Genomic DNA, 17,595 nt, shown 5'->3' with positions numbered 1-17,595 from the left:
TATAAAAGTTCATATATAAGAATAATTTGGAATAAAAACTGCAGCTTTATTTTGTCAAATAAGTATATGGTTTTATGTTTATTCTTTTCACTGATTTTCCCCTTAGAACCTGTGCTAACCAATCACAAACTAATATTCAGATATAGCACAATCTATAACCAAACTTGAAAAACTCCTGCAAACCTCCAGACGCTTAGGTAAAATATGTATATACTTTATTTGGAGACAAAAAAATAAATTAAAAAACAAACAAAAAAAAAACAACAACAACAAAAAGTTTAAAATAGTGCTCTCAGCTGGATTAAACGTCTTACGCGTTTCGGCAATTTGCAGCCTTACTCATAGACATGTTAGCTGTACACCAGCCAGAGCATAAATAGACCTAGGCTAATTAGCTAATCGCAACCTGCTGAGAAAACTTCTTAAAGGTACCGCAACTTGTATAATTGGTTCTGACCATGTCCCTATGAGAGAAGTTACTCAGTTACCCATAACCTATATTAGCATGCAATTGGCTTATTTACAATGCCACAAAGATTCATATAAAAACTTATACAGACACCCCCTATAGTGGGCTTTCCAAACTGTGTAACGTGACACATTAGTGTGTCTGCGGCAGTGTGTAGGTGAGTCCCTGCTACAGTACAAACTGTGTAACGTGACACATTAGTGTGTCTGCGGCAGTGTGTAGGTGTGTCCCTGCTACAGTACAAACTGTGTAACGTGACTCATTAGTGTGTCGGCAGCAGTGTGTAGGTGAGTCCCTGCTTCAGTACAAACTGTGTAACGTGACTCATTAGTGTGTCAGCAGCAGTGTGTAGGTGTGTCCCTGCTACAGTACAAACTGTGTAACGTGACTCATTAGTGTGTCAGCAGCAGTGTGTAGGTGAGTCCCTGCTACAGTACAAACTGTGTAACGTGACTCATTAGTGTGTCAGCAGCAGTGTGTAGGTGTGTCCCTGCTACAGTACAAACTGTGTAACGTGACTCATTAGTGTGTCAGCAGCAGTGTGTAGGTGAGTCCCTGCTTCAGTACAAACTGTGTGACGTGACTCATTAGTGTGTCAGCAGCAGTGTGTAGGTGAGTCCCTGCTTCAGTACAAACTGTGTGTTGTGACTCAGTGTGTCGGCAGCAGTGTGTAGGTGAGTCCCTGCTTCAGTACAAACTGTGTAACGTGACTCATTAGTGTGTCAGCAGCAGTGTGTAGGTGAGTCCCTGCTTCAGTACAAACTGTGTAACGTGACTCATTAGTGTGTCAGCAGCAGTGTGTAGGTGAGTCCCTGCTTCAGTACAAACTGTGTAACGTGACTCATTAGTGTGTCAGCAGCAGTGTGTAGGTGAGTCCCTGCTACAGTACATACTGTGTAACGTGACTCATTAGTGTGTCAGCAGCAGTGTGTAGGTGTGTCCCTGCTTCAGTACAAACTGTGTAACGTGACTCATTAGTGTGTCAGCAGCAGTGTGTAGGTGTGTCCCTGCTTCAGTACAAACTGTGTAACGTGACTCATTAGTGTGTCAGCAGCAGTGTGTAGGTGTGTCCCAGCTTCAGCACAAACTGTGTAACGTGACTCATTAGTGTGTCAGCAGCAGTGTGTAGGTGTGTCCCTGCTTCAGTACAAACTGTGTAACGTGACTCATTAGTGTGTCAGCAGCAGTGTGTAGGTGTGTCCCTGCTTCAGCACAAACTGTGTAACGTGACTCATTAGTGTGTCAGCAGCAGTGTGTAGGTGAGTCCCTGCTTCAGTACAAACTGTGTAACGTGACTCATTAGTGTGTCGGCAGCAGTGTGTAGGTGAGTCCCTGCTTCAGTACAAACTGTGTAACGTGACTCATTAGTGTGTCAGCAGCAGTGTGTAGGTGAGTCCCTGCTTCAGTACAAACTGTGTAACGTGACTCATTAGTGTGTCGGCAGCAGTGTGTAGGTGAGTCCCTGCTTCAGTACAAACTGTGTAACGTGACACATTAGTGTGTCAGCAGCAGTGTGTAGGTGAGTCCCTGCTTCAGTACAAACTGTGTAACGTGACTCATTAGTGTGTCGGTAGCAGTGTGTAGGTGTGTCCCTGCTTCAGTACAAACTGTGTAACGTGACTCATTAGTGTGTCAGCAGCAGTGTGTAGGTGAGTCCCTGCTTCAGTACAAACTGTGTAACGTGACTCATTAGTGTGTCGGCAGCAGTGTGTAGGTGTGTCCCTGCTTCAGTACAAACTGTGTAACGTGACTCATTAGTGTGTCGGCAGCAGTGTGTAGGTGTGTCCCTGCTTCAGTACAAACTGTGTGTAGTGACTCATTAGTGTGTCAGCAGCAGTGTGTAGGTGAGTCCCTGCTTCAGTACAAACTGTGTAACGTGACTCATTAGTGTGTCAGCAGCAGTGTGTAGGTGAGTCCCTGCTTCAGTACAAACTGTGTAACGTGACTCATTAGTGTGTCGGCAGCAGTGTGTAGGTGTGTCCCTGCTTCAGTACAAACTGTGTAACGTGACTCATTAGTGTGTCGGCAGCAGTGTGTAGGTGTGTCCCTGCTTCAGTACAAACTGTGTGTTGTGACTCATTAGTGTGTCAGCAGCAGTGTGTAGGTGTGTCCCTGCTTCAGTACAAACTGTGTAACGTGACTCAGTGTGTCAGCAGCAGTGTGTAGGTGTGTCCCTGCTTCAGTACAAACTGTGTAACGTGACACATTAGTGTGTCAGCAGCAGTGTGTAGGTGAGTCCCTGCTTCAGTACAAACTGTGTAACGTGACTCATTAGTGTGTCAGCAGCAGTGTGTAGGTGAGTCCCTGCTACAGTACAAACTGTGTAACGTGACTCATTAGTGTGTCAGCAGCAGTGTGTAGGTGTGTCCCTGCTTCAGTACAAACTGTGTAACGTGACTCATTAGTGTGTCGGCAGCAGTGTATAGGTGAGTCCCTGCTTCAGTACAAACTGTGTAACGTGACTCATTAGTGTGTCAGCAGCAGTGTGTAGGTGTGTCCCTGCTACAGTACAAACTGTGTGACGTGACTCATTAGTGTGTCAGCAGCAGTGTGTAGGTGTGTCCCAGCTTCAGCACATACTGTGTAACGTGACTCATTAGTGTGTCGGCAGCAGTGTGTAGGTGTGTCCCTGCTACAGTACAAACTGTGTGTCGTGACACATTAGTGTGTCTGCGGCAGTGTGTAGGTGTGTCCCTGCTTCAGCACAAACTGTGTAACGTGACTCATTAGTGTGTCAGCAGCAGTGTGTAGGTGAGTCCCTGCTTCAGTACAAACTGTGTAACGTGACTCATTAGTGTGTCAGCAGCAGTGTGTAGGTGTGTCCCTGCTTCAGTACAAACTGTGTAACGTGACTCATTAGTGTGTCAGCAGCAGTGTGTAGGTGTGTCCCTGCTTCAGTACAAACTGTGTAACGTGACTCATTAGTGTGTCAGCAGCAGTGTGTAGGTGAGTCCCTGCTTCAGTACAAACTGTGTAACGTGACTCATTAGTGTGTCAGCAGCAGTGTAGGTGTGTCCCTGCTTCAGCACAAACTGTGTGTCGTGACTCATTAGTGTGTCAGCAGCAGTGTGTAGGTGTGTCCCTGCTTCAGTACAAACTGTGTAACGTGACTCATTAGTGTGTCAGCAGCAGTGTGTAGGTGTGTCCCTGCTTCAGTACAAACTGTGTAACGTGACTCATTAGTGTGTCGGCAGCAGTGTGTAGGTGTGTCCCTGCTTCAGTACAAACTGTGTAACGTGACTCATTAGTGTGTCAGCAGCAGTGTGTAGGTGAGTCCCTGCTTCAGTACAAACTGTGTAACGTGACTCATTAGTGTGTCAGCAGCAGTGTGTAGGTGAGTCCCTGCTTCAGTACAAACTGTGTGTCGTGACTCATTAGTGTGTCAGCAGCAGTGTGTAGGTGTGTCCCTGCTTCAGTACAAACTGTGTAACGTGACTCATTAGTGTGTCAGCAGCAGTGTGTAGGTGTGTCCCTGCTTCAGCACAAACTGTGTAACGTGACTCATTAGTGTGTCAGCAGCAGTGTGTAGGTGTGTCCCTGCTTCAGTACAAACTGTGTAACGTGACTCATTAGTGTGTCAGCAGCAGTGTGTAGGTGTGTCCCTGCTTCAGCACAAACTGTGTAACGTGACTCATTAGTGTGTCAGCAGCAGTGTGTAGGTGTGTCCCTGCTTCAGTACAAACTGTGTAACGTGACTCATTAGTGTGTCAGCAGCAGTGTGTAGGTGTGTCCCTGCTTCAGTACAAACTGTGTAACGTGACTCATTAGTGTGTCAGCAGCAGTGTGTAGGTGAGTCCCTGCTTCAGTACAAACTGTGTGTCGTGACTCATTAGTGTGTCAGCAGCAGTGTGTAGGTGTGTCCCTGCTTCAGTACAAACTGTGTAACGTGACTCATTAGTGTGTCAGCAGCAGTGTGTAGGTGAGTCCCTGCTTCAGTACAAACTGTGTGTCGTGACTCATTAGTGTGTCAGCAGCAGTGTGTAGGTGAGTCCCTGCTTCAGTACAAACTGTGTAACGTGACTCATTAGTGTGTCAGCAGCAGTGTGTAGGTGAGTCCCTGCTTCAGTACAAACTGTGTAACGTGACTCATTAGTGTGTCAGCAGCAGTGTGTAGGTGAGTCCCTGCTTCAGTACAAACTGTGTAACGTGACTCATTAGTGTGTCAGCAGCAGTGTGTAGGTGAGTCCCTGCTTCAGTACAAACTGTGTAACGTGACTCATTAGTGTGTCAGCAGCAGTGTGTAGGTGTGTCCCTGCTTCAGCACAAACTGTGTAACGTGACTCATTAGTGTGTCAGCAGCAGTGTGTAGGTGAGTCCCTGCTTCAGTACAAACTGTGTAACGTGACTCATTAGTGTGTCAGCAGCAGTGTGTAGGTGAGTCCCTGCTTCAGTACAAACTGTGTAACGTGACTCATTAGTGTGTCAGCAGCAGTGTGTAGGTGTGTCCCTGCTTCAGCACAAACTGTGTAACGTGACTCATTAGTGTGTCAGCAGCAGTGTGTAGGTGAGTCCCTGCTTCAGTACAAACTGTGTAACGTGACTCATTAGTGTGTCAGCAGCAGTGTGTAGGTGAGTCCCTGCTTCAGTACAAACTGTGTAACGTGACTCATTAGTGTGTCAGCAGCAGTGTGTAGGTGAGTCCCTGCTTCAGTACAAACTGTGTAACGTGACTCATTAGTGTGTCAGCAGCAGTGTGTAGGTGAGTCCCTGCTTCAGTACAAACTGTGTAACGTGACTCATTAGTGTGTCAGCAGCAGTGTGTAGGTGAGTCCCTGCTTCAGTACAAACTGTGTGTCGTGACTCATTAGTGTGTCAGCAGCAGTGTGTAGGTGAGTCCCTGCTTCAGTACAAACTGTGTATTGTGACTCATTAGTGTGTCAGCAGCAGTGTGTAGGTGAGTCCCTGCTTCAGTACAAACTGTGTAACGTGACTCATTAGTGTGTCAGCAGCAGTGTGTAGGTGAGTCCCTGCTTCAGTACAAACTGTGTAACGTGACTCATTAGTGTGTCAGCAGCAGTGTGTAGGTGTGTCCCTGCTTCAGTACAAACTGTGTAACGTGACTCATTAGTGTGTCGGCAGCAGTGTGTAGGTGTGTCCCTGCTTCAGTACAAACTGTGTAACGTGACTCATTAGTGTGTCAGCAGCAGTGTGTAGGTGAGTCCCTGCTTCAGTACAAACTGTGTAACGTGACTCATTAGTGTGTCAGCAGCAGTGTGTAGGTGTGTCCCTGCTTCAGTACAAACTGTGTAACGTGACTCATTAGTGTGTCAGCAGCAGTGTGTAGGTGTGTCCCTGCTACAGTACAAACTGTGTAACGTGACTCATTAGTGTGTCAGCAGCAGTGTGTAGGTGTGTCCCTGCTTCAGTACAAACTGTGTAACGTGACTCATTAGTGTGTCGGCAGCAGTGTGTAGGTGAGTCCCTGCTTCAGTACAAACTGTGTAACGTGACTCATTAGTGTGTCAGCAGCAGTGTGTAGGTGAGTCCCTGCTTCAGTACAAACTGTGTAACGTGACACATTAGTGTGTCTGCGGCAGTGTGTAGGTGTGTCCCTGCTCCAGCAGAAATGTTTTTGAATGTTTTTTTTTTTTTTGGTTTACGACTTTCCCCCTGCTTGCTACGCATTTCACATGGTGTGTCAGCAGCAGTGTGTAGGTGTGTCCCTGCTTCAGTACAAACTGTGTAACGTGACTCATTAGTGTGTCAGCAGCAGTGTGTAGGTGAGTCCCTGCTTCAGTACAAACTGTGTAACGTGACTCATTAGTGTGTCAGCAGCAGTGTGTAGGTGAGTCCCTGCTTCAGTACAAACTGTGTAACGTGTCTCATTAGTGTGTCAGCAGCAGTGTGTAGGTGAGTCCCTGCTTCAGTGCAAACTGTGTAACGTGACTCATTAGTGTGTCAGCAGCAGTGTGTAGGTGAGTCCCTGCTTCAGTACAAACTGTGTGTCGTGACTCAGTGTGTCGGCAGCAGTGTGTAGGTGAGTCCCTGCTACAGTACAAACTGTGTATTGTGACTCATTAGTGTGTCAGCAGCAGTGTGTAGGTGAGTCCCTGCTTCAGTACAAACTGTGTAACGTGACTCATTAGTGTGTCAGCAGCAGTGTGTAGGTGTGTCCCTGCTTCAGTACAAACTGTGTAACGTGACTCATTAGTGTGTCAGCAGCAGTGTGTAGGTGTGTCCCTGCTTCAGTACAAACTGTGTAACGTGACTCATTAGTGTGTCAGCAGCAGTGTGTAGGTGTGTCCCTGCTTCAGTACAAACTGTGTAACGTGACTCATTAGTGTGTCAGCAGCAGTGTGTAGGTGAGTCCCTGCTTCAGTACAAACTGTGTAACGTGACTCATTAGTGTGTCAGCAGCAGTATGTAGGTGTGTCCCTGCTTCAGTACAAACTGTGTAACGTGACTCATTAGTGTGTCAGCAGCAGTGTGTAGGTGTGTCCCTGCTACAGTACAAACTGTGTAACGTGACTCATTAGTGTGTCAGCAGCAGTGTGTAGGTGTGTCCCTGCTTCAGTACAAACTGTGTAACGTGACTCATTAGTGTGTCGGCAGCAGTGTGTAGGTGAGTCCCTGCTTCAGTACAAACTGTGTAACGTGACTCATTAGTGTGTCAGCAGCAGTGTGTAGGTGTGTCCCTGCTTCAGTACAAACTGTGTAACGTGACTCATTAGTGTGTCAGCAGCAGTGTGTAGGTGTGTCCCTGCTACAGTACAAACTGTGTGTTGTGACTCATTAGTGTGTCAGCAGCAGTGTGTAGGTGAGTCCCTGCTTCAGTACAAACTGTGTAACGTGACTCATTAGTGTGTCAGCAGCAGTGTGTAGGTGAGTCCCTGCTTCAGTACAAACTGTGTGTAACGTGACTCATTAGTGTGTAGGTGAGTCCCTGCTTCAGCACAAACTGTGTGTCGTGACTCATTAGTGTGTCAGCAGCAGTGTGTAGGTGAGTCCCTGCTTCAGTACAAACTGTGTGTAACGTGACTCATTAGTGTGTCGGCAGCAGTGTGTAGGTGTGTCCCTGCTTCAGTACAAACTGTGTAACGTGACTCATTAGTGTGTCGGCAGCAGTGTGTAGGTGAGTCCCTGCTTCAGTACAAACTGTGTAACGTGACTCATTAGTGTGTCGGCAGCAGTGTGTAGGTGAGTCCCTGCTTCAGTACAAACTGTGTAACGTGACTCATTAGTGTGTCAGCAGCAGTGTGTAGGTGAGTCCCTGCTTCAGTACAAACTGTGTGTAACGTGACTCATTAGTGTGTCAGCAGCAGTGTGTAGGTGTGTCCCTGCTTCAGTACAAACTGTGTGTTGTGACTCATTAGTGTGTCGGCAGCAGTGTGTAGGTGTGTCCCTGCTTCAGTACAAACTGTGTAACGTGACTCATTAGTGTGTCAGCTGCAGTGTGTAGGTGAGTCCCTGCTACAGTACAAACTGTGTAACGTGACTCATTAGTGTGTCAGCAGCAGTGTGTAGGTGTGTCCCTGCTACAGTACAAACTGTGTAACGTGACTCATTAGTGTGTCAGCAGCAGTGTGTAGGTGAGTCCCTGCTTCAGTACAAACTGTGTAACGTGACTCATTAGTGTGTCAGCAGCAGTGTGTAGGTGTGTCCCTGCTTCAGTACAAACTGTGTAATGTGACTCATTAGTGTGTTAGCAGCAGTGTGTAGGTGAGTCCCTGCTACAGTACAAACTGTGTAACGTGACTCATTAGTGTGTCAGCAGCAGTGTGTAGGTGAGTCCCTGCTACAGTACAAACTGTGTAACGTGACTCATTAGTGTGTCGGCAGCAGTGTGTAGGTGAGTCCCTGCTACAGTACAAACTGTGTAACGTGACACATTAGTGTGTCAGCAGCAGTGTGTAGGTGAGTCCCTGCTTCAGTACAAACTGTGTAACGTGACTCATTAGTGTGTCAGCAGCAGTGTGTAGGTGAGTCCCAGCTTCAGTACAAACTGTGTAACGTGACTCATTAGTGTGTCAGCAGCAGTGTATAGGTGAGTCCCTGCTTCAGTACAAACTGTGTAACGTGACTCATTAGTGTGTCAGCAGCAGTGTGTAGGTGAGTCCCTGCTACAGTACAAACTGTGTAATGTGACTCATTAGTGTGTCAGCAGCAGTGTGTAGGTGTGTCCCTGCTTCAGCACAAACTGTGTAACGTGACTCATTAGTGTGTCAGCAGCAGTGTGTAGGTGTGTCCCTGCTTCAGTACATACTGTGTAACGTGACTCATTAGTGTGTCAGCAGCAGTGTGTAGGTGTGTCCCTGCTTCAGTACAAACTGTGTGTAGTGACTCATTAGTGTGTCAGCAGCAGTGTGTAGGTGAGTCCCTGCTACAGTACAAACTGTGTAACGTGACTCATTAGTGTGTCAGCAGCAGTGTGTAGGTGTGTCCCTGCTTCAGTACAAACTGTGTAACGTGACTCATTAGTGTGTCAGCAGCAGTGTGTAGGTGAGTCCCTGCTTCAGTACAAACTGTGTAACGTGACACATTAGTGTGTCAGCAGCAGTGTGTAGGTGAGTCCCTGCTTCAGTACAAACTGTGTAACGTGACTCATTAGTGTGTCAGCAGCAGTGTGTAGGTGTGTCCCTGCTTCAGTACAAACTGTGTAACGTGACACATTAGTGTGTCAGCAGCAGTGTGTAGGTGTGTCCCTGCTTCAGCACAAACTGTGTGTCGTGACTCATTAGTGTGTCAGCAGCAGTGTGTAGGTGAGTCCCTGCTTCAGTACAAACTGTGTAACGTGACTCATTAGTGTGTCAGCGGCAGTGTGTAGGTGAGTCCCTGCTTCAGTACATACTGTGTAATGTGACTCATTAGTGTGTCAGCAGCAGTGTGTAGGTGAGTCCCTGCTTCAGTACAAACTGTGTGTAGTGACTCATTAGTGTGTCAGCAGCAGTGTGTAGGTGTGTCCCTGCTTCAGTACAAACTGTGTAACGTGACTCATTAGTGTGTCAGCAGCAGTGTGTAGGTGAGTCCCTGCTTCAGTACAAACTGTGTAACGTGACACATTAGTGTGTCTGCGGCAGTGTGTAGGTGTGTCCCTGCTCCAGCAGAAATGTTTTTGAATGTTTTTTTTTTTTTTTGGTTTACGACTTTCCCCCTGCTTGCTACGCATTTCACATGGTTGACTCGTGATTGATACCTAGTGGGTTACAGATCATCTTAACCTATTGGCGCAGTTCAGCGGGAACTGAAACTATTCCCATTAGCGGCACATTGGCTCCTGACTGCACGTGTAGTCTCCTCAATCGGCTTGTGACTGCATGTGTAGTCAGTGAGTGGGACAGCAGTGTGTTTGCAGCGTTTCAGTAGTCAGTCGGACTTGCAGAGCTCTGAGGGAAGCAGCTTAACCCCTTAACGACCAACGACGTTTGGGGTACGTCCTGCAAAAAAATGCAGTTAATGACCAAGGACGTACCCCGTACGTCGTTGGTCTTTGAAAGCAGTGGAAGCGATCCTGATCACTTCCAACTGCTTTCATGTTATAGCAGTGATGCCTCGATATTGAGGCATCCTGCTATAACATTTTTTAGCCCACCGATGAAGAGAGAGCCACCCTGTGGCCCTCTCTGCATCGGCCATCAATGGCCATGTTCGTTGGTGGGTGGGAGCTTACCCAGGGAGGCGGGTGGACGGCCATCGGTGGGGAAGGGTGCGAGATCGAGTGCGCGCGCGTGCGCGCGTGCGCGCGCGCGCGCGGGCGCGGGCGGGTGGGAACCCTACACTATGGAACAAATGTTAAGTGTTACACAGTGGGAGAGAGGGTGGGAACATTAGAAAATAACTTGTAATTTAACGATCTGGGAGGGTGGGAGGTTGGGGGCAGCTACACTACAGAAAATATAATTTTTAAAATAATAAAATATAATAAAAAACACATTTGATTTCAAACTGGGTACTGGCAGACAGCTGCCAGTACCCAATATGGCGCATAATAAGGCAGAGAGGGGGGTTAGAGAGCTGTTTGGGGGGGATCAGGGAGGTTGGGGGCTAAGGGGGGATCCTACAGAGCAGAATTATCATTTTTTTTTTTTTTTAAATCCCCAAAAAACTCTTATTTTAGTACTGGCAGACTTACTGCCAGTACTTAAGATGGTGGGGACAATTGTGGGGTGGGGGAGGGAAGAGAGCTGTTTGGGAGGGATCAGGGGGTGTGATGTGTCATGTGGGAGGTTGATACCTACACTAAAGCTAAAATTAACCCTGCAAGCTCCCTACAAGCTCCCTAATTAACCCCTTCAATGCTGGGCATTATACACGTGTGGTGCGCAAGGGCATTTAGCTGCCTTCTAATTACCAAAAAGCAAAGCCAAAGCCATATATGTCTGCTATTTCTGAACAAAGGGGATCCCAGAGAAGCTTTTACAACCATTTACGCCATAATTGCACAAGCTGTTTGTAAATAATTTCAGTGAGAAACCTAAAATTGTGAAACATTTAACGCTTTATTTTTATTTGTTAGCATTTGGCGGTGAAATGGTGGCATGAAATATACCAAAATGGGCCTAGATCAATACTTTGGGTTGTCTACTACATTATACTAAAGCTAAAATTAACCCTAAAAGCTCCCTACAAGCTTCCTAATTAACCCCTTCAATGCTGGGCATAATACATGTGTGGTGCGCAGTGGCATTTTGCGGCCTTCTAAATACCAAAAAGCAATGCCAAAGCCATATATGTCTGGAATTTCTGAACAAAGGGGATCCCAGAGAAGCATTTACAACCATTTGTGCCATAATTGCACAAGTTGTTTGTAAATAATTTCAGTGAGAAACCTAAAGTTTGTGAAACAATTTGTGAAAAAGTGAACAATTTTTTTTATTTGATCGCATTTGGTAGTGAAATGGTGGCATGAAATATACCAAAATTGGCCTAGATCAATACTTTGGGATGTCTTCTAAAAAAAAATATATGCATGTCAAGGGATATTCAGGGATTCCTGAAAGATATCAGTGTCCCAATGTAACTAGCGCTAATTTTGAAAAAAAGTGGTTTGGAAATAGCAAAGTGCTACTTGTATTTATGGCCCTATAACTTGCAAAAAAAGCAAAGCACATGTAAACATTGGGTATTTCTAAACTCAGGACAAAATTTAGAAACTATTTAGCATGGGTGTTTTTTGGTGGTTGTAGATGTGTAACAGATTTTGGGGGTCAAAGTTAGAAAAAGTGTGTTTTTTTCCATTTTTTCCTCATATTTTATATTTTTTTTTATAGTAAATTATAAGATATGATGAAAATAATGGTATCTTTAGAAAGTCCATTTAGTGGCGAGAAAAACGGTATATAATATGTGTGGGTACAGTAAATGAGTAAGAGGAAAATTACAGCTGAACACAAACACTGCAGAAATGTAAAAATAGCCTTGGTCCCAAACGGACAGAAAATGGAAAAGTGCTGTGGTCATTAAGGGGTTAAAGGGACATGAAACCCAAATGTTTTTCTTTCGTGATTTAGAAAGAGCATGTCATTTTAAACAACTTTCTAATTTACTTCTATTATCTAATTTGCTTCATTCTCTTGATATCAGTTGCTGAAAAGCATATCTAGATATGCTCAGTAGCTGCTGATTGGTTGCTGCACATAAAGGCCTTGTTTGATTGGCTCACACATGTGCATTGCTATTTCTTCAACAAAGGATATCTAAAGAATTGAGCAAATTAGATAATAGAAGTAAATTGGAAAGTTGTTTAAAATTGCATGCCCTATCTGAATCATGAAAGTTTAATTTTGACTAGACTGTCCCTTTAAACGCTGAGCTGAAGGCAGAAGTCAAAGTGTTTGGGGTTTTTTTCAGCTAGCTCCCAGTAGTGCGTTGCTGCTCCTGCTCTTGATATATGGATAGGAAGTGGAAGCTTAAAAATGCTTGATGATAAAATGCGAGTGTCTTTAATATTCCACCAAATTTTCCGAAATTGTCTTCATCCCATCAACCTCATACACCTATTAAAATAGTAATCAGCTATTGGTGTTATTAATTCTTGCACATAATTACTGTTACTTGTAAATATTATATAATTTATGTACGTGTCCGTATCTCTTGAAACAAGTTAGTTTAACCTCCTGTTTGCTTGTACAACTGGATTACTGTGTCGCTAAATGATGTAGGTTTAGTTTGGAAAGCTCTGCCCTATACAGTGTTAAACAAGCTTATAGTAAGAATAGAGAATATATATATATATAGCAAAAAGATTAATACATAAATAAATGCAGTTATGATACAGCCATTTACACTTATTGTGTTATGTTTGCCAGTTCTCATAAGAAATTAGAAATTAAGAGGAAAGAGAGAACCAAATTATTCTACACTATGGACAAAATTGTTACTGAATGTGTATAGGAATAGGTGGTGTTATATATTTTAACATTCTATTTTACCATGAAACACAAACAGGCTGCTGGAGGCATTGAAAACTGATTGGAATAAGAGCCTTGCATATATATTTATTTATTTATAAAATATTTTACCAGGAAGGATACATTGAGATTTCTCTCGTTTTCAAGTATGTCCTGGGACCACAAAACATTGCATTGATACAATAGGGTACAATAAAATACAAAAACAATAATAATAATACACAATATATGCAAACATTTAACATAGAGCAGGTATGAAATATTTAATCAACCATGACCGGTGCATTCTGTTTTGAGATATGTATAGAGGGATCTCTTAAAGGATTTTAGGCTTGGGGAAGTTTTTAAAGTGTGCGGGAGGTAATTCCATAATTGTGGCGCTCTGTAGGAAAAGGAGGATCGAGCTGCTTTCTTTTTGTATTGAGGCAAGCTAAATAATGTGCTGGCACTGGATAGGAGGTTATAGGAGGTGGGAATAGCAGGGGAGAGCATTCTGCTCAGGTAGGGTGGGAGCTTCCCAGAAAGGCTCTTAAACACAAGGCAGGAAAGATGGAGGGTGCGCCTGGATTCCAGCAACAGCCAGTTTAGTTCTTTTAGCATGTCACAATGGTTGGTCCTGTAGTTACATTGTAGCACAAAGCGGCATAATGAGTTATACAATGTATTAAGTTTATTAAGGTAAGTTTGCAGAGCAGGTGCATATACTACACCCCCATAATCCAAGATAGGCATCAGCATTTTCTGTACAATCTTTTCCTTTACTGTAGGGCTGAGGCAAGATTTGTTTCTGTACAGGGCACCTAGTTTTGGATAAAGTTTAGAGGCAAGTTTTTCTATGTGGAGTCCAAAAGATAGATTGGGGTCTAATAACATACCTAAGTATTTAAAAGAGTGGGCTGCGGTCAGCGTGCAATTGGATTTTGTTTTGATGCGAAGATGGGAATTTTGTAATTTTTGTATTATAGGTCCCGTTCCAAAGATCATTGTGACCGTTTTGTCAGTGTTTAGGAAGAGTTTGTTTTTCGAGATCCACTTTTCTACCTCTGTGAACTGGTCTTGGAGCACTGCTTCAAGCTGCGGCAGATCAGATTTGTTTGCATAGATTACCGTGTCGTCTACGTACATGTGTACAGTTGAGGATTTGCAGACATTAGGCAAATCATTTATAAATACTGTGAATAGTAGGGGGCCGAGAATGGAACCTTGGGGAGCACCACACGTGACTGGGAGAGGGAGGGAGTCACTGTTAGAGACAGAGACATATTCTGATCGATCCGATACATATGATTTAAACCAGGTTAACAGGCGATCAGCAATACCAGAGTTTTTTAGTTTGAGCAGTAGAATGCCATGGTCCACTGTGTCAAAAGCCTTTGCAAAATCAAGGAAAATAGCTCCAGTTAGGTCTCCTTGTTCCATGCCAGTTTGGATGTTGTTGCAAACTTTTAGGAGGGCAGTTGTAGTGGAGTGATTCGGTCTAAAACCTGATTGATCAGGGGTCAGATAGGGTAGTTAGAAAGTTGGTAATACTCACATAATTGCGTATGGACGCATTTTTCTAAGATTTTTGACAATACAGGGAGCAATGATATAGGACAATAGTTAGAAACCAAGGTTAACTCCCCACTTTTATAAATAGGCACTACTCTGGAAGTCTTCCAAAGTTTCGGTATGTATCCAGACACCAAGGATTCGTTAATTAGGGTTGTGACAGGCTTAGCAATTGCTGGCGCACTGAGCTTCAACAGCATTGCTGGGATTTGATCAGGTCCTGACTGGTTTTTCATTGTTAGATTATTAAGGTGTTTCTTAACGACATTGATTGGTACAGGTCTAAAATTGAACTTTTCTATATTGGGTCTTTGCTGTTTTAGTGGGGCCTGATCCACATTTGTAGCTTCAGGATGCGTGCCATTTATTAGTTTGTCAATCAGGGTGGTGGAGCATCTGACAAAATAATAGTTAAAGGCATTTGCTACTTCTAAGGGGAGTTGCAGGTTTTGGTTATCCACATTGACAGCGGAGGGTTGGGAGTGGATTGGTGGATTTTGTAAGTTATTTATGAGTTTTCAAAACTTTCTAGGGTTAGATAGGTTATTGTTCAGGTTTTCACAGAAATATTGGGCCTTAGCCAATGTTGTTTGTTTAGTGCATATATTTCACCATTGTCTATATACACAGTGATCGTTCATAGAGCCAGTATGCTTGAACTTTGACCACAATGAATCCCGAAACTGGTACATTTGAATGAGGTCAGCTGTGATCCAATTCAAGTGTGTTCCTTTTACTCTCACCTTGCGCAGCGGTGCATGTAAATTCCAAACTTGTAGGAGTTCAGACTGAAAGAATTCAACTGCAGAGTCTAGATCTGGGATTAGGTTTAATCTGTGCCAGGGGAGGTTCTTGATGTCATTTAGAAATGATTGAAGATTAAATTTTTTGAAGGACCTGGTGATTTTAACCTTGGGAGAGGATTTAGTAGCCTTTATTTTGCGCACACAGTACACTAAGCAGTGGTCACTGAAATTGTTAGGGAGAACACCTGCCTCCTGGATTCGGTCGGGAGAAGAGGAGAGAATCCAGTAGAGCAGGGTATGATTATGGCTTTTGATGTTTATGCGAGTTGGGGAGGAGATTAATTGCGTTAGCTGCAAAGATTTAAACAGCGAGTGACAACTGTTATTTTTTGGATTCAGCCAATCGATGTTAAAATCTCCAAAAACCAAAATTTCACTTTTTGGGTTTTGAGCTATGGATTCACTAAGGAGCTGTGCTATGTCCGAAATGGAATGCACAGGGAAGCTAGGTGGGCGGTAGATTCCTGCAACAATGATTGATTTACTCTCAATTTTGCCAGAAAGGAAATCAAAGGTGGCAGGAGAGCTAGATTTTTGTATGGGGGTGAACTTTGAGGAGTTGTCAACATAAATTACAATGCCGCCTCCTCTATTTGTTCTGTCAATTCTATGGCATGAATACCCAGGTATTGCAATGGCAGAGTCAGGTATTTTTGCAGTTAGCCATGATTCAGAGATCACAATGATTTTTGGCTTGTATTGTAAACACCAAGCTTGCAATGCATCGATTTTTGGTAGTAAGCTGCGTATATTACAGTGCACAAAGGAGAGGCCTTTTTTAGCTGGAAGGCTAGGAATGGAATTTGCTGGGGGACCAGGGTTAGACTCTACATCATTTGCAAGGGCAAGTAGCATAAGGAATAGGAATTCGGACATAGTTTTTGTTTGGCTATATAGTGAATGGCATTCTTTATAATTTTGTGAGGTGGGGGTAGGAGGACTATTTTTTATAACTCTCCACCAGCACTCAGCAGATAAGTTACAGCAACAGAGCAGGCCATGGTGTATGATCATTTGTTTTCCAGTTTGAGATGGGTGATTATGGCGGCAATGAAGTGAACAAAATTGGAGTGAGAAAAGGGTTGTCATGAATATCAGTATGGTCATATTTTGATACATGTTAGTGCTATGAGGTGTGTAGATGAAAATAAATCAAAAATAGTACAATATAAAAAAGAAATATATATATGTATATATACATATACACACACACATATATATATATATATATATATATATACACACATATATATTCACACACTATTGATGTGGGATATATAGCTATTTGTAGGGAGAGAGGGTATGTATTCTAAAGGGTTAAGTGAATGGAAGGATGTGCTGATTAGTGTTTGCAGCTGTCAGTTTAGGAGAATGAAAGGTGTGTGGGAGACTATCTATAAATGGGGGAATGAACCTGGGGTGGGTGGGGTGAGGGGCAGGGTGGGAGGGTAACTCTCTTCCTTTAACTACCTGATGCAGAGGGCAGTGTCAGCTGAGATGTGGGTCTGTGAATGTTCTTTAAAGACTTGTTGTAAGTATACTTTATAATTCAGCTGGGGAGAGATAAATTAGTCTTAGACTGGTCTGCAAAAAAAGTTAAGGGAGGGTGCTAGGAGTCATACAGGCAAAAAACACAGGGAAAGATCACAAATTATAGAGATAAGAGAGGTATCCATTGAGGAAAATAAAACCATTTAACCATATATATGCAATCTACCGTACTGCCATAAGGGGTCCGAATCATTGTCTATGCCAGAAATTGATGATGTCACCATCAATATTAAAACCCTTTGGTCTCCTCGTTTTTAACTGGAAAATCCAGAAAGCCTCCCTATATAGCAACCTGCTGGCCCTGTCCCCTCCTCTCAGCAAAGGTCTAATCCATTCGATAACCTGCCATTTGAAACTATTAACATTTTGGTTGTGTACTTGAATAAAGTGCCGCGCTAGATCAGAGCAATCATTATCAATGTTGTTTAAATGCTCTCTCGTAATCTAGATCCCCTTGTTGAACACCCAACATATTGTTTCTCACAAAGGGTGCACTCTATCAAATACACAACATGTGTAGTTCTGCAATTGGTAAGATCCAATAAATGATATATCCTCTGAGTTACTTTCACGTGAAAAGGTGCGTGTGGTTTGTGTATGGCTGCATGCTATGCATTTGCTTTAATGGCACTTGAAGTAACCTTTAGCATTTAACCAACTATTGTTAATCCTAACATCTGTCTTTAACATGCTTGGAGAAAGGGCATTGCACAAGGTACATCCTCTTTTAGCAACAAATTTACAGCCATTAGAGACACAGTTTGTTTAGGCTATCCTCACTATATTGCAAATTGCTTTGTACTGGGAGCTATATGTTGTAACACAGACCGGTCTAGAGATGTCAAACTCTGCACTAGCCTTCCTATTCCTA

The 17,595-nt window shown here is 43.7% G+C and overlaps 1 protein-coding gene across 3 annotated transcripts in view; it reads right to left on the bottom strand.

The window, feature by feature from the left end:
* NOS3 (nitric oxide synthase 3) overlaps positions 1-17,595 on the bottom strand; it is a 720,543-nt gene that overhangs the window by 407,739 nt on the left and 295,209 nt on the right. The window lies entirely within an intron of this gene.

The sequence above is a fragment of the Bombina bombina genome, chromosome 5 (assembly GCF_027579735.1).
Source record: "Bombina bombina isolate aBomBom1 chromosome 5, aBomBom1.pri, whole genome shotgun sequence".
Taxonomy (NCBI): Eukaryota; Metazoa; Chordata; class Amphibia; order Anura; family Bombinatoridae; genus Bombina; species Bombina bombina.
This window is presented reverse-complemented; position numbering and strand designations above follow the sequence as displayed.